The 21,503-nt window shown below is 47.0% G+C and overlaps 1 protein-coding gene and 1 long non-coding RNA gene across 3 annotated transcripts in view; one reads left to right on the top strand and one right to left on the bottom strand.

The window, feature by feature from the left end:
- Positions 1-21,503, top strand: part of LOC129380516 (uncharacterized) — an 85,320-nt gene that overhangs the window by 62,533 nt on the left and 1,284 nt on the right. The gene's annotated exons all lie outside the window — the stretch shown is intronic.
- Positions 1-21,503, bottom strand: part of LOC126546315 (protein APCDD1-like) — a 344,614-nt gene that overhangs the window by 40,305 nt on the left and 282,806 nt on the right. The window lies entirely within an intron of this gene.

Genomic DNA, 21,503 nt, shown 5'->3' on the forward strand with positions numbered 1-21,503 from the left:
CGTTCTTAAAGTATATCGTTTAGCTCCGCAGACCGCAGGAACCTTAATAACTCGAGTAAGGCTTTCAGCGCGGAATTTCTTTGGAAGAACTGACCCAAAGGTCTGAGTTCTAATAGTGGACGATCGTCCAACTTATGCAGTACTCTTCGCATCACGGAACGATGAAAAAAGCTGAATTTAAACACATTAGTGGCGTGCAAAGTAGGGCGTAAAGTTCAAGTTGTGATGTCATCTCGTCGATGACTCTGGTTAGAACCCGCCGTGGTTGCTCAGTGGCTATGGTGTTGGGCTGCTGAGCACGAGGTCGCGGGATCGAATCCCGGCCCCGGCGGCCGCATTTCGATGGGGGCGAAATGCGAAAACACCCGTGTACTTAGATTTAGGTGCACGTTAAAGAACCCCAGGTGGTCGAAATTTCCGGAGTCCTCCACTACGGCGTGCCTCATAATCAGGAAGTGGTTTTAGCACGTAAAACCCCATAATTTAATTTTTAACTCTGGTTAGTATAGTTGTTTTTTGAAAGTCTAATGCAAAAATTGACGATACTGTGAAAGAAATCTAACGATGCTATGCGGCGACATGAAGAGAGCGAAGTTAAATTCAAGGAACGAAATGTGAAGCGGGTGAAAAGTCACGATCATAACGGTGGCATATAAATCTTACAGCTTTTTCTGAATTGCTTCTAGCCTGTTAATGTTACACAGCTTATAAGATTTCAAACGACAGATGCGTGGTCAACAACAGGACGGATTAGCGATTTATATTATGGTAGCTTAGTATATTTTGGAGAGTTGGATAGTGTATGACGTAGGTAACCTATTTTTTTAGTGCTTTGCTACAAATGTAATCAATGTCATTAGACCATGACATGTTATGCGTAAAAATGACACCGAGATACTTATACTCAGATACCCTACACACAGCGCGGTTATTGAAGGCGTAATGAAAAAGAGACGGAGAAGAGTTTTACAGAAGCACGAAAGGACGGTTTTATCAAAATTAACGTTCATTTGCCAGGTGTTACACCAAATGCGAAACATAGTAAATGACTCCTGGAGGCGGTAATGATCATTGGAACAGTTAATCCCTTCATAGAAAACACAATTATAGGCATAATATTAGTTTTTAGCGCGATGAAACGCACGACACGAGAGAAGGCACACAGGACACAGCACTGTGTTCTATGTCCCTTCTCCCGCGTCAGCATAAAGATGAATGTTAAAAGAGATGTTAACAGGCAAATCATTTATGTAGATTAAAAAAAAAACAGTAGCCCAAGAACAGAGCATTGGGGCACTCCAGGTGTCACATCAATAGCAGTAGAGTCGGTCGAGCTGTAAAAGACAAACTGGGAACGAAGTGAAAGAAAGCTTGAAATCTAGTTAACTAGTTGAAGATTATTTAGTACAGCGTTAAGTTTAGCAAGAAGTTTAGAATGTAATACTGTGCCAAATGCTTTAGAGATTAAAGATAGCGTCAACCTGGCTGCTAACATCAAGGTTAAGGAAATATCATGCCTAAACTCATCTAATTGCGTTGCCATACTAAAACCGCGCCTAAATCCATGCTGTATGTTAGATAGCAGATTGTGTGATTCCAGTATATGAATGATTCGTTCTAAGATTTTGCATCACTGTGATGTTATCGCGCCTGCCTGAGACCAGCGTACGTCGCCGTCACTCATGCTCGTATTTTTCATGAAAAATAATGCAATCATAGGACCATATTACGGCTTTTCTAGTTGTGGCAATTAACTACGCAGGAATAACGATGGCCTTCAAGCTTTCTTTCTTTGCTTTTGCACGTCTCCCATAGTACCGCCACTGGACATGTTCTTCTGTTTGTATGACTAAAGAATGCGGGCAATGTCCACAAAGGGGTGCTGTGTGTCACTTCGAATCTCCAGCGCTGGTTACCCATAACCCATAATACTGTATTCGATATGGTAGGTAGCGTTATATATATATATATATATATATATATATATATACACACAGACACATTGTTGGGCTGCTAAGCACGATGTTGCAGGATCGCGTCCCGGCCACGGCAGCCGCATTGCCAAAACACCCTTGTACTTAGATTTAGGTGCACGTTAAAGAACCCCAGGTAGTTAAAATTTCCGGAGTCCTCCACTATGGCGTGCCTCATAATCAGAAAGTGGTTTTGGCACGTTAAACTTCATAATTTCATTGCTTTAATATAATGTTTCATCTAGTTTATGTAACATTTTTGATGGTGGTGGTTTGCTGCATCTACATCGTTTGATGTTTGCAAAGGCAATGCCACTATCAAGGGACACAGGATCCGACCTTCAACGGATGAAAATCGACAGGGAAGACAGTCCTGGTAAGGCTCTCATTCATAATGACAAAGTAAAACCGGCTTTGAAAGCCACGTCAGATACCTTGCCAAGTCTTTCAATGGACGTCTGAGTCTGTATGCGGAAGATAATTTGCCGTCGCCTTAACCTAGTGCTAAAGTGCACGATAGCCGATAGCTTGGTCATTCAGTGCAGCATTTTTGAAAAGGTACTCTGCGCTTGCGTTTCTTGGTGTCGCGCCATCCGTTACTAGTTTTAACAGGGTATATTGCTGGGCAAGTTGGTGCATAGCCTCAAAATTTGTGGCCCAAAGTAAGTGACAGGAAACACAAGAGGGACAGGATAGGACGCCAGACTTTCAACTAGTTAATTTGCAGCACACCACCCAAATACTCGTATATCTATTTTTCAGAGATGCGCACCCGCAGAGAGCGCATCACGTGCAAACGAACCATTTTTCAGCACTATCTAAAAATAAGCATTCAGTCTTGTAGAGCGATACGGAAGGCGCACTGATGTAACCATCTCCATTTTTATTAATACGAAAGTCTTCAAGCACTACACGTGCTAATGTTTCACTGCTCCTTCGTATCACGCGCGTGTCCCCAAACCGTGGTACGTAGCCGCGTGAAGCACAATGGAACGGCAGGTGTGAACCCACACCATTCTCAATCGATAATACTTAATCGATAGTTGAAAGTCTGGCGTCCTGTCCTGGCCCTCCTGTGTTTCCTGTCACTTACTCCACAAATCTTTTCGTTACTAGTTCTATCTTATTTACGCTGTATAGGGACACAAAAGCGCACTTCATTTCTTCCCCCCGTTGTATGTTTAGAAATTATTCTACCAGCAGGTTTCGACCGCAGAGGAAAAGCTTGAGCTGGCTTTCTGTCTAACAAAGAAAGCCTGCACAGAAGTCCCTTCCTTCCTTTGACTCTCAATTTCGATGCAAGGCTTTATGCTGTGATTTTCCAAGGTAATGTGCTATCTGCCTGCACAACTCAAAGTATACGAGGCTCGCAGTACGTTTCCCCAGTATCCTTCTTGAACTAAACAAGGTAAATCGTTTATAATTGGCGAAAATAAGGGAAAGGGTGTGGGTACTTTGTTGACAAACTCAAAGTGTTAGGGTTAATTATAGCCTTTGCAGTAAATTACGCATGGAAGCACTTTGGGACAATATAAATGCGTTTTAAGAATTGGCGAAGAATTTATCCCGTGGTCCTGGGAGGTTTTTAACTGCTACCGAGATCAAATGTGAAGAAAACTTGGGGAACATTATGGCGGATGCGCAGGTAAAGTTAAATAGAGAGATAAACGGAGTGGAAAAGGCAGGCAGGTTAGCTTGAAAATATTCTGGTTTGCTACCCTGCACTGGGGGGAAGGGCAAGGGGAAATGAAAAACGGAAAGAATAGCGGAGCGAAAAAGCAAAATCACGAAATAATATAGAGGAGGTTGGGAAGTTACGTGGATGAAGTGCGCCCTCTGATAAAAATTTCTCAAGCTCGAAAGCGTCATATGCGCACAATCAAAGTGTGCGGTTGAATTATACAGGCAACTGAAATTGTTAATGCAACTCCCCCAAAGAAACAGCTTCGCCTCAAATTGAGCTGTGATTCTGCAACGTCGCACACGTTTGCTGTTCTATTTTTTTTTTGGTCAGCATCAAGAACCGTAAATGATTGTTTATACAAATATAAACTTTTTATTCGTTGCATTTTTGATATGATTACGCACCTTAGTTTAAAAATTACGGCGGAACTCATCTCACGATGATTGTCGATGGTAATGCGATTAGCATTAAGACAATGTAGCGACACACGGCGACGGCATGACGACAACGAGATGATTTCTTAAAGATGACCACGGTATAACGGCGACATTGTGAAGACGACAGGAGGACCTTGGGATGACGACGAGTGTATGACGACGCTGCCGGTGTGACGACAGTCGGATGTTGGAGTTAGAACGACGACGATAGAACGACCGTGACAGCATGACGACGACATGACAACGAATGCGTGACGGCGACTGTATGACGACGACGGAATGACGACGAAGGCGCGACCACGATGGCATGATCACGATTGAATGACGACAGCATGACGAATAAGAAATGATGTCAGTGGATCGAAGAAGGCAGTATGACGACGACGGCATGACGAAAGTGGCATGATGACTACTGTGTGACGACGATGGCATCACGACGACGGAATGATGACGAGAGTCGGATGTCGGAGTTAGCACGACGATGATAGAACGACCGTGACAGCATGACGACGACGGTATGACAACGAATGCATGACGGCGACTGTATGACGACGACAGAATGACGACGATGGCATGACATCGGGGCCCTAATCACGATTGAATGACGACAGCATAATTCCAATATAATGAAGGACTGACGTCGATGGAACAACGAAGGTGATATGACAACAACGGCATGAAGACAATGGGATGCCGTTACTAAAGTGATGATGATGATAAAACGATAGCATGACGACGACGGTGTGACGACGACGGCATCCCAATGCTGAATGATGAAGTCAGAATAACGACAATGGAACGACCGCGACGACATCACGAAGACAGTATGACAACGAATGCATGACGACGACTGTATGACGGCGACACAAGGACGACGATGGCATGACAACGGTATGAGCACTGTTGTATGACGACGAGTGTAAGACGGCAATGGCGTGATTAAGACTGTATCGGGAAGCCTGTCTGACGACGATGCCATAACGAGAGTCGGATGACGAAGCTGGAGTGACGGTGATGGAATGACCCCGACGGCGTCATGACGGCGGTGTGACAACGAATGGACTGCATGACGACAATGGCATGACGACAATGGCATGACGACAATGGCATGACGACGACGGCATGGCGAGAGTCGGATGACAAAGCTGGAACGACGATGCAACGACCATGACGGCATCACGTGGGCTAGACCTGCCTGTCCCGACGTGGGACTAGCCGGGTGCGCGACGAGTTCGCGTCCTCGCCGGACCTGCGATAAAGTTTCTTCACTCACTCACAACACTGTTTAACATCTGTATGATTGGTCTTTTCGAGAGGTTGGCGCGCGTCGATTACGTCAAGCACACCATCTACGCCGATGACATCACCATATGGTGCTCCGGCGGCTGCGAGGGCAGAGTCGAAGAACCCATGCAGGAGGCGATCGACGTGATCGAGGAGTATCTCCGCCCCACTGGACTTCGATGCTCCCCCGCCAAGTCGGAGCTTCTGCTTTACAAAAAAGAGAAGGGAGGCAGACCCAAAGATTGGAAGCCAGTCTCCGAAAGCAGCATCAGACTTCGCACTTGTGACGGGGGTTGATACCCAGGGTCGACGTTATTCGGGTCTTGGGCATGTTTGTCGAATTCAACGGCGGGAACGGAACTACTCTCCGCAAGATCATCGCAAAGACGGACAGCGCTTTCCGCCTCGTTCGCAGAATCGCAAACCGGCATCGAGTCATGAAGGAAAACAATCTTCTCAGGCTGATCAATGCCTTCGTACTCTGCCACCTCACGTACATGATATCTATGCACAACTGGCTCAGAGCGGAGCGAGACAAGATCAACGTTCCCATCCGCAAAGTAGTCAAGAGGGCTCTTGGGCTACCCATCAGGACCCATACCAATGATCTCTTGAAGCTGGGGGTACATAACACCGCCGAGGAGATTGCCGAAGCCCAAGAACGCGCGCAACTCAGTCGCCTGACCACCACAGCGGCAGGTAAACGCATCCTCGAAGAGCTGGGTTACCACCCGGCGGAATTCCCGATGGTCAGTACCCCGATCCCTAGGTGCATTCGAGACAACTTCGTAGTGGCCCCTGTGCCACGAAACGTCCACAACGAGGGCAGACGCAAGGCCAGAGCAGCAGCCATCCTCAAACAGATCAAGCAACACGACATTAGAGCAAGCATCGTCGATGCCGCGGTGTACAGTGACGGGAAGACCTTTGCCGTCGTTGTGGTCGACCCGAGCGGAAAGATTTCCAATAGCGCCTCGATTCGCACTTCAGACCCCGTCGTCTCCGAGCAAGTCGCCATCGCCCTCGCCCTGCTAGACGGTCGTGGGTCCGAAATCTATAGTGATTCCAAAACGGCAGTTAGGGCTTTTCAGAAGGGTTGCATCGCCAAGGAAGCTGTTCGTTTTCTTAGCGGCTCGAGTCCACATGCTCTCACAAACCATTCAATTCACTGGTTTCCCGCTCACGTAGGATCGGTCGAGGGTGCTCCCCCGAACCTCAATGAGTCTGCTCACGAGGCTGCGCGTGACCTCACCGACCGCGCTTCCTCTGCAAGAAGCACCGACTCCCCACCTCTCTACGGTCACAGGGACGCTCCCACTACTCACAACGAGATTATTAAATATTTCTACATGTCCAGAAAGGTCTTTCCACCCCCTCACCCCAAGTTGAATAGGGCGCAAGCCGTTTCGCTTAGGCTTCTACAGGCCAGCACATATCCGTGTCTGTCCGCTCTCCACGAGGCTTACCCCGACATGTATCGCGGCGACGCCTGCCCGTCTGCGGCCAGACCTCCACTTTACCTCACATGCTCTGGGAGTGCGGGTCGACATACCCCAAGTTCATCAAGGGGAAGTGAGACTCGCTTTTGCGTAGCCCCGCTTTAGAAAAGCAAATCCTGGCCGTCCAGCGTGCCCGCGACCGGGCCGGTGGGCTAGACCTGCCGGTCCCGACGTGGGACTAGCCGGGTGCGCGACGAGTTCGCGTCCTCGCCGGACCTGCAATAAAGTTTATTAACTCACTAACTCACTCACTCACTCACGGGATCACGACCACGAGCACATACATAGTGGCCCAAGCTGGAAGTCAACTTGGGTCTATGGGTTGGGACAAGATGATTAGATAGATAGATAGATAGATAGATAGATAGATAGAGAGATAGATAGATAGATAGATAGATATAGATAGATAGATAGATAGATAGATAGATAGATAGATAGATATAGATAGATAGATAGATAGATAGATAGATAGATAGATAGATAGATAGATAGATAGATAGATAGATAGATAGATAGATAGATAGATAGATAGATAGATAGATAGATAGATAGATAGGCAGGCTCAAAACGGCTGAAGTAGGCAAGGAATGCTAATCGCATTAATATCATAAATTTGTTGAGTGCTTGAAAGCACTCAACAAATTACTTACTACGTTAGTTACGTTACTTAATTACGTTACTTCTTTGGCTTTGCTAAATATTTTAGCTATATATTTAACGAACTGAGGAAGTATTTGTAATGTTGTGTTTGTTGCGACTGCTCACTTTTGCGAAATGATATTACGAGTTCTCTTAGAACTAGGCACCTTCTTTCGATTTTACAAAAATGAGGATATGTATCTTGCTTATTTTTCTCTATTAAATAGCGGCCGACCCCGCAACTACACATGGTGCCAGAATTCATCGAACGCGCAACAAATCACTAATTACATTCTCTTTTAAAGTGACCTGCTCAAAACTTGCAATAAATGGAACGTGGGTTCTTGGCTTAGGGTCTGTTTACAAGGGCTGCTCCACACGTCACGAAAATCCCACATGTCTATATACAACAGCGCATGGCGCCTCATGTGATTTTTTTCAAAGCTAATGCCTGAGCAAAAGAAAACCGATCGGAGTAGTTCTAACCTAAGCGAACTTCTCTCCTTAAGTACCGCACGTTTTTGTGGAAACCGGAGGCACGCCAATGTATTTTTTTCTTCGAACCCCTTTGAACCCGAAGCTCCGAACCGGCTCGAACCATTATAATTTTCGCTCCGGAGCTGAGCATGAACCGAACTGAACCCGCAAAAGCTTCGGTTCCACACCCTGCGCTCCGTGCCTTCTTCGAATGTGTCGCAGCGCAGGGAGGACGAGGTCACCGTTTTGGTACCAGTGTTTCTCCTCCAGAGCTATTTTGCCTGCAAGTCGTAGCTGCCAGCGCAGGCACCTGACCCCCGCTAGTACTCGCAGCTTCAATTAAGCGAGAAAATTGAATGGTAAAAGGCAGGTCATACTCTGGAAGCGCACTCGAGCAGGAGCAGCAGCCGGCAGACGACACGTCCGCTGCCGGAGGAATATCGCGATCTTTTCGGCCTCTGCAGTCGAGGCGACCCGGCGGCGGTGCACCTCCTGCCCAGCGGGGCCAGTAAATCAAGAATGGCCGAGCTTTGTGGAAGCCAGGTCGGGTAGGGGGGGCTGTAACGAACGATGGATCAAAGAGATTGAATTTATGGCGCCTTTGTGGAGATTGCCGTTGCCCACATCGATCCCTGCACGCAGCCTCAGCTATAAACTGAATAACATCGCTTCGGAGCGGCAGAGGTGCAGCCCAGCGCGGTTTCATCTTTTCAGCCGTCGAGTAGGCGCAGCGTGCGATAGGACCCCGACGCCGCTGAAAAATGAAATCAATCTCCGTTTCGTGCCTGCAGGAACAAGGTAGGGGGCTTCCCAACCACGGAAGGCTGTAGTGCCTTCTCTGCACAACCCACTCCCCGACACCAAGGCGGCGCCTCCCCCGCATCGCAAACAGACTATAACAGCCTCCCCGCCACGACGCGCCATAGTTGACCGTATCTCCGGCGCCTGCCCGCCGCGCTGAAAGGAGCCGGCGGCGAAACTTGTTTACTACGAGAATAGACGAAAAAGAAACAGGTCACCCCCCCTGGCAGGCTGAATGGCAAAAGCCAAAGACAGCTCGCGAGCGTGGTGAGTTTCATCGACTTCTAGAAGCAGCCAAGGACAGCCAAATAGGGAACGCTTATTCATATATGGGGAAGCTGGCGCTCAAACGGTAATGAGTTCGCCAGGATGCATTTTTAGCGTAGAGCCGGCAAGAATATATACGAAAACTAAGCTACAACGTTCAAAAAAGAAAGAAGAAAAGAAAGTATTCAACATAGTGCTTTACATGCATGTTCCGTACACTTTTGAAAATTTGTCGTGAAAGGATCAAACAAATAAAGTAAGGCAATTTAACGACATGTATTTTCTTCTATTTTCTGTATTCCACTTTTTCTCTAGTTTCACCAAAATAGTCCGTTGATGGCTTTTGCCACTAATTTGCCGTAACATTTGGTAACTGTTTGTTGCTTTTCTTTATAATTGCTCATGAACAACGAGAGAACTAGTAAGACAGAAATAAGAACTTTTTCGCAGTTTCAGGCTTTCTTTACACATGTTGAGACGTCTGAAAGGATATATGAGGTGCATACTATTACAGGATAACGCTTCAAAGAAAACACGTACGGTTTACTTGAAACAGGAGCTTCGCAGATGATGAAAAATTCACCCAATAGAGTCATGCCCTGAAGCATTACCTCTCCTGGGCTAGCCAAGCTGACCGGGACACTCGCACAGTTACAATCGCAGCGGCGCTATTGCAAATTCAATTCTTCGCATGCTTATGTTGTAATCACGTGGACGTGAGTGAGTGACGTCAGACGTTCTTCTCGTGAAACTGCCTCCAGCTTGCGGGTTTCCGCAAAACTAATTTCACCCACTGTATACGTATGCGCTATTCATGTTGCATGTTGACAAGTTTTTAACTTTATGCAGCGACAGTCTCTGTTTAAACAAGGAAAGACCCAGTTTCTCAGCATAGAAAAAAAAAACACATTTTTGTATATGAAATAATCTATGTAGATCCCGTGTAAAGAAGGTTTATGTTGTAAAAATAGAAAATTTCTGTTTCTTCCCTTTTATTCAGTTATTTGTTTCCATTGCATGTTTTGCATTAAGTAGCCAATAGGTTCCCGTAGTATTGACACGCTATAGCTACATGGCAAACGATAATGTGCTGGTCATTGGACAGCAATCACGAAACCGCGTACAGAGAGCACTGTTATGAGCGAGCATAGTCTCCAAGCAGCCTGTTCCAGTGGCACGAAGTGATTTTTTTTCATGCCTGTGACAGTGTAATATAGGGCACTGCTCAGATAATTTCGCCCGCCGTTTGAAGAAGGCTGAAACTTAACAACGCCGGCAACCGCTATAGAAGGCCGACCCCTGTAGAGCTGCACTTTAAACACTGCTGAGCTGCTTATCTTGCCATACACGAGCACTCACGCAGATTTTTTAACGCCCACAGTCTTTGACTGGAAACAAAACAAAGTTTTCCTCTTCTTCCTCGGCAAAAAGAGATAACGAGACTAATTGAAACTGAAATTTGCTCGATGCTCTGTGGAGTGCAACAATGAATACCTTGTATACATTATCTGTTCCCAATACCACTTCTGTGTGCGCTTCAGCTAGTCTTGCCCCGTTTTGTGTTCCTGAACAACGTCCCCTAAGTTTAACGACGCCACACATTTTCCGTAGAGCAGCCGGTTCACAAAACAATGCAGAACCGTTGTTTTGCATTGTTATGCCTCAATGCAAAACCAAGGGTGTTTTAATGAGTCGATAACTCACACCCTCACACCCTGACAACGATACCCTTTTGGGTGATAAGACACCCATATAATGAGTGTTTGTAATTGTAACACCTTTTCTCGGGAGGGGTGCTTTGCACAAGCGAACACTGTTAGCGAAGGATCAACAAGCATTATTTCGCCCTTACACTGACCGCTTCAAAACCGTTCATGCATATGAAGCAACAAGCACGAATTGCTCCAGTGTCTAATTCCCGCATCTATCTGCCCGGCCAGAGGTGCTCTCTCTGCAGTGCGTAGAAGACTGGGCAGTGGGTGTGGCCAGTTTCATGACGTGAAGCACAGCGGCGCCAAAGGCAGCTGGCCTGATGAAGATTCACCTGCATGCGTACCGAGCGCAGCTCGCGGATAGCGGCCCAGGCACGCCGGCCAGCATGGTTTCCGGGCGCGGATTGGCGTCCCGGAGGCACACGCAAGCGGCACGCGGGACTCCCTTCCGGGCGCAGAGAAGCGCGGGGCGAAACTCCGGCCGACGGCTAATTAGGCGCGCTGATTACCCGCGCAGTGGGTTTATCCCGAAGTTTCGTCACTGAACTGGAGTTGTGGAATCCGGCAATTCTGCCTACCTTCAGCAGGGCCGCGTCCTGTGCTGTCTTCACTTGCGCGTGGGATAGAAATGCGGGTCACAATGCTCCGATCTCGCCTGATGAGGAACGCTGAGCTTTGTTTGGCGCGCTGAAGGGACACGTGTGGACCCGAGCTTCACTGAGAACGCCGCATGTATACTTTAATGTTTGCCTATACGGCGAGTTATCTAAGGCAGACCGGTACGCGCCGGTTGCACGGCATTAGACGGCAATACTTCTTTCAGAGCGACAGCAGATATACGGTTGATAATACGACGCAGTTTACCTCCCGGAATAACTTATTTGCCTCGAAGAGAAATCAGATTATAAATAGTTAGTCAGAACTTCATGGATTCCGCTACCTTATTTCATGTACATGGACCATGTCCTCTATTACAAGCCTTGGAAGTAGAGCCTTGACTGCCGCAAGTGACTCTTTATGAGTAATAATATGTGTTCATAGTACAATAGCGCGCTTGGTTGTTTCATTTCCTTAATAATTAATGCGAACTACGGTTATGAGCTAAGGAAAGGGGCAATTGTGTTCTTTAGTCTCGCTTTGGTTCAGGTAAGGCACAACGTGACGTAAGAAACATTTCCAGCCTGGAATCGCACCAACCGTAGAGCATTCTAACCGTTCTTTAATGGTATCTTTACGATGAGGATAGCTGATGTATACGAAACGGGAGCTATATACAGGATTATGGCGTCGTATCAGCTATGACCGTCTAGTAATACGCTACTGTCGCTTTGCGCAGGCGAACACATAAAAAATCACCGCCTAAGCACTCCGTACAGATGGTTAACCAGCGAAGCTTAAACAAGCGGCCCCTGTGTTTATCACTGGGTTAATCCCTACTGCTCATTAAACGACGGCTTGGTCGGCTGCCGGATCCTCGGTACGCAATTGCTGCTTGCGCTCGGCTGCACAAGCCTGTTCTTGTGCCCGGGCTGCAGCATCGGCAGGACGTAGACGATCTTGTTTTTTCGCAGATTTCGCAGCGTTGCTGATCGAAAGCTGCCTGCTCCTAAGGGCTAGGTATGTCGCGTGGCGTACCCATTTGGGAGTCGGAGAGAAACTGCTGCGCGCGCGCTCGGCTGCGACGGAGAGCAACGACGTCACTACTGACGCGGCTAATCCAACATAACCTAGATAGCACAATGAGCAAAACGAGAACAAGGTGAAAGCGGGAGCCAACGTTTCCACAAGTGGACTTGTCTTTTTCAAGGAGACATGTGCTTCCCTCGCCAATCAATCACATCAATGGCAATCAAATAACAATTATCAATCAATGAACGTCAGGACATCGCGCGGGCACAGTTAAAAAGCTTCCCAAAGCCGCCGCCGAGCATTTCACCCAACCACGTCAAAACTTTGATGAACTCTACATTTTACAGTCAAATTTCCGTTCTGAACGAGAAAGAAAATAGAGGAAATCATACCTTATCCATAAGTTCAAGACATTGCAACCAATAGGTATACACGTTTCAAAGGGAGCTTTAGAATCTATTCGCTATGCTAAATTTCAAGCTATAGGCAACAACACTTGGTTTGGTTCCCTTTTTCCCTTTGCTTCCTTTCTTCCCGTTTTTCTTTATTTATTCATTTATTTATTTCATTTCAGTATTTTCTTTAATATTTTTTTTCACGAGCACCGGTTTCTGCAACTCCTTCTATTGTCTATTTCAGAGACACGATAGCCCACGACCACCAGCGAAACAGGTAATAGAGGGGTGCTGTGCACGCCGTTGACACGCCGCCTGACACACGGCCGTTGACACGTGACTGACAGACGGCCGTGTCACCGGCCTTGTGCCACAGCACTCACTCCTTTATTCTCCATTCTACACCCTCGCCGCTAACACACCTTCGCTCGTTGCCGCACCCACCCGCCTTACCGCCTCTCTCCTTTAGAAGAACCCTACCTATATATAATGTGGTGAGGAAAGCATATGTCGCCTTGAAAAAAAAAAGAAACAAGTCCACTTGTCGAAACGTTGGCTTCCGCTTTCATCTTGTCCTCGTTCTGCTCATTGTCTTGAATTTCCATCTCCCGTATTCCTCCTGTTTTCCCTAGATAGTGCAAGGCGTTTTCACTCCTGTCCATGACGTCATGTTACGTGGCCCGACTGCCATAGAATCTAGTAGGGATACTCCCGTGTAGGCAACAGTGATTTTGACGTCACCGCTTTCATCATGCCAGCCTTGTCAATGGAAATTTCCGGCCAGGTAGCGTGGCGTCATGGATCGGGGTAAACAGGCCTTGTGCTATCTAGGTGGTGTTGGCTGATCGCGCGCCTCTCTTTCTCTCTCTCTCTTTTTGTTAGCGCATGCGCATGGGGTTGCGCCGGAGGAGTTTTCGGCGTACAGGCGACCGACAGACGGACGGACGGACGGACGAATCGGCTAGCCATATACAGCTTCAATGTAATATTTGCACTGGGCGCTGATAAACGCAGGCGATTTTCTGATGTGCTCATCTGGTGCACCGTACCACAGCATCCAGCACAGCCAAGCGCGGTGCGTTGATCGAGGCGCGGTTATAATTGATTTCATTCGATCTTCCTCTAGGAACTGTGCATACCCACTATGGGAGATACGTCAAGAATCGGATGGTGCTCAGTAAAGGCCACCTCGCAGAGGGGTTTCCAGGAGTTCTTCTCGTGGCACTGGACATCCCTCAGTGTCTTCCGAGAGTACCGGTGCTTTAACAGTGAAGATGTTAGCGAGACGTGAAGCGCTTAAAAATGTTACACGTGAATTTCCTGATTGTTGTGGGAGAATTAAAACGTACACAGATTTTTTATTTATAGGGAAGGGAGAGGGGGGCATGCTAGGAGTGATGGGCGGGCAGAGTGAAGTGGGGGGATTAATCAGTGTGGCGAAACAAAAATTGATAAACGTCTGTTTTCTGACTTCCTAGAGTTGTTTTATGGTAGGCGTAGAAGGTTCCCCACTGTCCTGGAAACACCAATAGCGGCAACAACTTTATATTAGGAGAGAATGGAGGCATATTCTGGGTGATGTGCAGCAAAGTTTTAACGTGCGTACGGTAATTGGTGCCCTTGGAAATAATTAATGAGTACTTGTTTCTTTCCTCTTTTGGAGCGTACGAAGAGCGGACTGTCTGCCCAGCGAACTACATTCTATGAGGATGGCGATGAGGACCATGTCGTGTTGTACGTACGATCACAGTATAAACTGTGTAGGTGAATTACAGCCTTTGTAGAAAATTGCTTATACAAGCATTCAAGAACATCAGAAGAGCGTGTTTACGAAGCACGTAGAAAGTTTTTCCGATGTCCTGGAAGAGCCGAACATGCCACAGAGTTTAAATTTGGAGCGAATAGGGGAAACGCTATAGACGATGTGCGAGCAAAGTTTTAAGAGTATCATTTAATTATGTAATTTGCAAAAAAAGAAAAGGAAAATTTACTAAAGTAAGTGCTCGAAAGCTTTATACAGCTATTATTTGCAATGCTTCCCACTGTCTTGGAATAATTTATTCTGTCACCAAGTTAGCATTTGGTGAAAAGTGGCAACATGCTAGGGGTAATGTGAGGCCAAAAGTTAAAACTTGTTGGTGAATTGCGCGCTCTGCAAATAATTATGAAATAACACTTTTTATACCTATTTTCTCCCATAATACGAAGCGCATATGAGGTTTACGCGGTGTTCTCTGTAAACTGAACGTGGTACTCTGGTTTGTTGAAAATAGGAGATAGGTTATGGTGATGTGAAGCCACAGTTCAGCGTGTGTGAGTTCACTATGTCTTCTGCCAGTAAATTACGTATGCAAGGACTCTAATGCGTTATGTACGCGAGTTTTACATCCCGCGCAAATTTCGGTTGCTGTTTTTTTTTTGTTGAAGTTAATATTAGGAGAGGTTGGCGCCTTTATGGTGGCACCGGCTACTCCTTGTCACTTGGCAAAGGAAACAAATTTGCGTAAAAAGGGAGAATAGCGACACGAAATATGGCACTCAGTAGAACACTGGATGAATAAAAAATATACAGTCCAACAGTACATCAGTCGCAAAGTTCTGTGCATTAGTTCAGTCCACGTACGCATATATAAAGTCAGATATTTTGTACAGCCAAAGCACACAACACATGTAATGCACTGCAAGTACAGAACAGTTGCTGTCTTGGGAGAGATATAACTGGCATCGATTTCAAATTTGGTGGAAATGGGGGCAACATTACGGCTGATGTGCGTGCAAAGTTTAGTGTGTGACTAGGGCCATGTCATGGGTCTCATTCGTGAAAATAACTGAAAAAGTACGTGGTACAACTGTTGCAGCACAGGCATTCAGGCATGTTAATACGCATGCTCGAAAGAAACAGCTTTGCCTGAAATTGGGCTGCGATTCTGCAAGGTCGCACAAGTCTGCTGTGTGGGTGTGTTTTATTGCGATAGCAATTATGCAGACACTCTGGGCGCGTTTTCGCCGTCGGTGCCGTCGCCATCGCCGCCGTGCTGTTCCAAGTGCGAGGTGCATGCGTGGCCCGCGCGCCGTGTTTTGAAGGGGACGTGATCGTTGCGGGCGTGAGGGCGAGCCGTGCAGGCTGGCGGCTTGATGAGCGCCATCTTCTGCGCGCTTATTACTGGACGTCGCGTGATCGTGCCCGCGCTACCCACGCAACCGAACGCGTGCGCTACCCTGCGCACAAGTACTTTGTGGAGATCACGTGATCTGTGAAGGCCAGTGCGAATGGCGAGGATGCAAGGGCGATACCAATTAGGCCCTGGTGGCTTCGTGCGCGCTGCCTTTCTGTGCGCCCGGTGTTGGAAGTCAGGTGATTTGCTGAGTTTTGGAGGCCCGATAGAGTTGGAATAGTGAAGTGAGTGACAGCACGGAGCGTTCGCGTTGGGAAAAGCATACGTGTTCTCAGGTGCCGGCGCTCGTCATCACGCCAGCATTGTGATGGTGAGTGGTCGCAGTGAGCGCTTCTTTAGTTAGTAAGCAATAATTAACTGAAATTTATACTGTCCATAAAACTATGCGAACCTTAATTCGTGCATTAGTCTAATACGTACTATTGCTATCAACGCTTTGCCCTTTCGGGTGATGCTGCGACTTTATTTATTTCTTTTTTACAATATCGCATGACATATAGGAGTTGAGGCTCATAATTCCTGTTCGCATTCATTGAATGAAGGCAATTATGAGGTCACGGGACGTGTTTGCGGGAGTGGTGGCCGCATTTTGAGGGGCTGAAATGGAAAAACTTCACTTACATAAATATAAGTCCTCGGTGAAAGTTAATCCATAGGTCGAGTCAAGCCATAGCCCATCCACTACGGTGTCTCTCATACAGCATCAGTGTTGCTTTGGGACGTTAAATCTCGCGAATTAGTCCAACCAATCAATGGATCACTGGACTGTTCTTTAAACCTGTTTCTTTCACTTGCAAGTACCGTAGGACCTCGTTAAACGGAACCTCAAGGGATCGAAGATATATGTCCAAATAAACAGGGGTTCTGTTTACCGAGAAAGATGTGCAGGGGTACAGCACTAGATGTCATACATCCTCTTAACACTGCTGTCAGAAATGTCGAATATTAAGAAGTGAATGTAGCAGCTAGTTAAAAAATAAAAAAAATGACAAGTTGTTTATTTGGACATGTAGGCGGCACGAGGCGCCTACATGTACAAATAAACAGAAGTCCAAAATAACGGATTCGCCAGAGATTAAGTGACTTATCCTCCAATTGACCAAAAAAGAAAGGATTGAAGAAGATAAAATCTTGTCCAACGCGTCGCTGCACGCAAAGATTCTTGCACGCGACCTGGTCCGTCTGTACTTCAACCATTGTCGTGCTGTCGCTACAGATAGACGGAAGTACGGTTAATGCATGTTCCAGATCTGCATCATCTGCCATCTTGAACAGAGGTCAGCCGCACTCCGACAGATGAATAATATCGGGGTTTTTCACAACACTCATTTTCCGTTTATGGGGGAGTTGACAACATTTTGGTTCCGATTAACGAATGTTCCTTTGAATTGTTCGAATAGAAACCAAACGAAGTGAGAGCCGGGTGTTCCGTTGAAGCGATTTTCATTCATCGAGATCTTGCTATATGTATTATTGCTTGTGTGTAATAACTTGTTCTTGTTGTTAACATCAATTTCTTATTGAAAATATTATGCTGTTATTGACTCAAATCCATATTTTTTCCCCATAAAATGAAGCAGCCAGAAGTATATAGCGCTCTCAGCCTGTCAACTTGGATTTCAGTTAACCCTACCGATGTACCTTACTTCATAAAATACGAGAAGGCAGAGAAAGACATGACGAATAGAGGGGGCAAATTTTCGTTTTTCTCAGCTTGCACGAGCGCATGCTGCGAAGGACGCTCTTGATCACAGTAGGCGGGTCAGAGGGAAATTTTCGCTCCTCGTACCATTGCCGTCGTTGTCGCCATCATCCCAATCACTATCGTGCTCCGTGGCAGCAGCCGAACCAGCAGCACCGCTCTCCAAACTCACTGGAGTACGAAGTGATTTCCGTTTACCCGTGCACCGCGTCAGCCCAAGCAATCCTGCACCAGCGATGTCACTGCGTCATCTAATCTTATTCCGCCCGCCCTCGACTACGTTTCCCTTCGCTTGGCAGCCGTCAGTTTCCCTGAAAGAGTGCCGGATATCTGTTATCTGCATTCCATAACGCGCACCAACTCTACCTCCTAATCTAAACAAGAATGCCGTCTGCCTGTGCTTGATAACTAACAAATATTGCCGTCTTTCGATTTGTTAACGTTACTCCGACAACATTACGCCAGTCTGCATGGTCCCTCACTTTCAAATTTGAACGCTTCATGTCTTGGAACTTGATCTTGTGGAATATAAACATTCACTTAAATTTTACACCAACAAACGCAGGGTTAAGGCAACGAGTGGCCGAAAAGCTCGATATACAAACCCAGGTACGCAGGTCGATTCAAAAGTTCCTGCTCTGTGTATAGAAGACTCGGAGGAAATTTTGGCTGATACTCAAGTATAAAAGGAAAGCCGCGTTGTCCGTCCACACATGCGTGATAGATGCTTGAAGGATGAGGAGTATGAATGTTCTTAGTGATTTGAACAGACAACACTGTGCAGCTTGCGCACAAGGACACTGACACCTACTCGCAAGCCTCTTAAGTGTGCCGTCTCAGTCAAGTGGAAACCGCTGCTTTATATAGGCATGCCTGCTGACTGTACACATTGGTAGCGTGCACTGGTCAGGCTTTGGAGCTCACAGCGGTATTCCTTTGCCTAAACCCGTATTCGAGTGGATAAAACCACCTCGACACACGAACATAGCCACATTAGAGGCCAAAGTGTGCGTACTCATCTTTTGAACCTAGGTTGTAACGTTAGGCAAAAATATGAAACTGCTCATGTTTATCCATTCTACCGATTCGAACTTCACCAAATCACTTGGATGCCTAGGCCTAGGCTGTGGCACGGGAAATGGCACCGTCATTCAATACGCAGGCTCGCTCACTATGTCCAAGGCTCTGTGGCTTAACTGCATATTCATATCTAAATGATAAGGGGCTTCAAGCTCTACATATGTGCTTGAAGTGTACTTAAAGAGGGCAAGAACATCTGTTCACGATAATTTACCTGAGTTCACTGTCGGAATAAAGAGTAGCATTCAAACTGCCGGAGTGTTGATACAAATGCCAGCAAAAAATGACAAGCTAGAGCGTGTTCTTATGGAACCGCTTCAAGAAAATGGCAGCTTTTGATCAGGAAGCCTTGTGGTGGCCGACACGAACTGAGGCACAGACGTGAAAGTGAGGCCGCTTCTTCGTCTGCGACTCGAGTTTTCCTAAACTACGCAGAAGAGAGAGAGAGAGAGAGAGAGAGAGCAAATGATAAATTAAAGGTAGGGAGGTTAAACAGGGCTGAGCCCGGTTGGCTACCCTAGACTGGTGAAAGGGAAAAGGGGACGGAAAGATTAAAAGAAGAAGAGAAAGTCCACTGGGGATATCGTTCGGTCACTCAGCCCGGATTAGAGACGCTGACTCAATCCAGTAGCTTTCAATTATCGCAGCAGCGCTTTTCTGGCCTTTTGTAGCTGCGATATGCGAGGCCATGGTGCCAAGATCTTGATCAAGGTGAACGGCTTTCTATCTAACTGATTGAGAGCTGTGCAGAGGTCATGTCTTTCATTTTCAAAAGATGGGCAGTGGCACAGTAGATGTTCTATAGTTTCCTCGACAACGCAGGAATTGCACTCGGCGCTATTAGCCATTCCAATAAAAAAAAGTATGTGCATCGGTGAATGCGACGCCCAAGCGTAAGCGGCACAGCATTGTTTCCTCAGTATGCAGAAGCCCTGGTAACAGCCGCAGTCGCACAGATGGATCGAGGGAATGCAACCGATGTAAGTGAATTCAGGCGTGTGCCACTTCTCCAATGTCATGCGGTGCGCTAGCTTGCTTAAGTGGTGGGCTGCGTCAGTCCGCGATAAAGGTACCTAAACAAGGGTTGCTGCTTCGTGTACTTTCCTAGCAGCTTCGTCGGCGAGGTCGTTGCCGGAGATACCGCAAAACTACGCAGAAAGTAAGCGACCCGGTCTACGACCTGCCTATCTTATTTCATGTTCGTCGCTCTACTGGCGAAGGTACCAAGGAGTCGAAATAAAAGAACAAAGAAAGAAGAAAAGAGAAAGAAAAAGAAAACAACGAACTGCCCCCCCCCCCCCCTCGGAAAAGAAGGAGGGAGGGGGTGGTGCTAAAAGGCAAAATTAAAGCTTTTATAGCTGGAAACAAACGAATTGTCTTTATTGACGTTGTAATATTTGCTTGTATTCGTTTTTTCAATCTTTTTGGCACCGCAAGCGTAGAGGGGCGGGAGATGCTAAAAGGCGAAGTTTTAACAATTAAATTATGGGGTTTTACGTGCCAAAACCACTTTCTGATTATGAGGCACGCCGTAGTGGGGGACTCCGGAAATTTAGACCACTTGGGGTTCTTTAACGTGCACTTAAGTCTAAGTACATGGGTGTTTTCGCATTTCGCCCCCATCGAAATGCGGCCGCCGTGGCCGGGATTTGATCCCGCGACCTCGTGCTCAGCAGCCCAACACCATAGCCACTGAGCAACCACGGCGGGTGAAAAAAGGCAAAGTTAAAGCTTTTACCGCTGTAATGAAACAAACGAACAAATGATCTTATTGACGTAAATTTTACTCTGTTCCTTTCAATCTTTTCGCGCAGCAAGCGTTTGAGCTTGACTCGCAACCAGTTCAAATGAGCGCTTTCCTGCCTTTATAACTGTATAAACCAGAGAACAATGAATACATGCACGTTCTCATTTATTGAACCTCCACATAAGTTGTAGCGTCACCTGATAGACGTTATATCGCAGGCAAGACACCTGCTGTGACGTTCGCGCGCTCACAACAACACGCTCAGCTGTCGAAAGATTAAAGTCACACGCAAAAATTGAGCTTGAACGAGACCCAGTGGTACAAAAGAAATGCACCCGAATTGCTCTCTTCATATACGTCGGCGCGGAAAGCTTTGTTGTACCTGCTACGACCACGCCTGGAACTTAACTCACGGCGTTGCAGCTCGGGGAGTATAGAATGGTGTACCATGCAGAACTTGAATGCGCCACCCGGACAACAAGTAGGAAACGCACGACGAAAGAGCGCTTTCGTGTTTCATCTTCGCTGCCCGCTTGCGTCGTTGCCTTCTTGTGAATTCAAGCTTTACCATGCTAAACAAACTCGCCTAATTGCATGTGGCCTAAAGAGGTGATGACGCGCCAGGAGCAGTTTGGAGAAGCGTTCGTGTACACACGCACGAGCTGGCGACTTGCCAGACCCACGCGTGTCCCATCGGAAACCACGGGAACAAGAGGGATGTCGGGCTACTCACGATGCGCGGTTTCCTTGCCGAGACTTGGCCGCAGTCTTCGCCAATCAGCAGGCTCTCGCCGGTGGCAGTCAGGTAATGAGGAACGCGCGCGCATGACTCCGCTCTATCAAGTATGCCGGCGGATGGTCGGGAATTAAAATATAAAGGGTGGGGATTGGGAAGGGGAGGATGAGGAAGTCGATTAGAATATCTGGGTCACGTGCATATTTTCCCCGGCATTCGCGGATGTCTCCGCCTCCTTGGGGAACAAAGCGGCGAGAGGAAAAAA

This window comes from Dermacentor andersoni, chromosome 1 (genome assembly GCF_023375885.2).
Source record: "Dermacentor andersoni chromosome 1, qqDerAnde1_hic_scaffold, whole genome shotgun sequence".
NCBI classification, from domain to species: Eukaryota; Metazoa; Arthropoda; class Arachnida; order Ixodida; family Ixodidae; genus Dermacentor; species Dermacentor andersoni.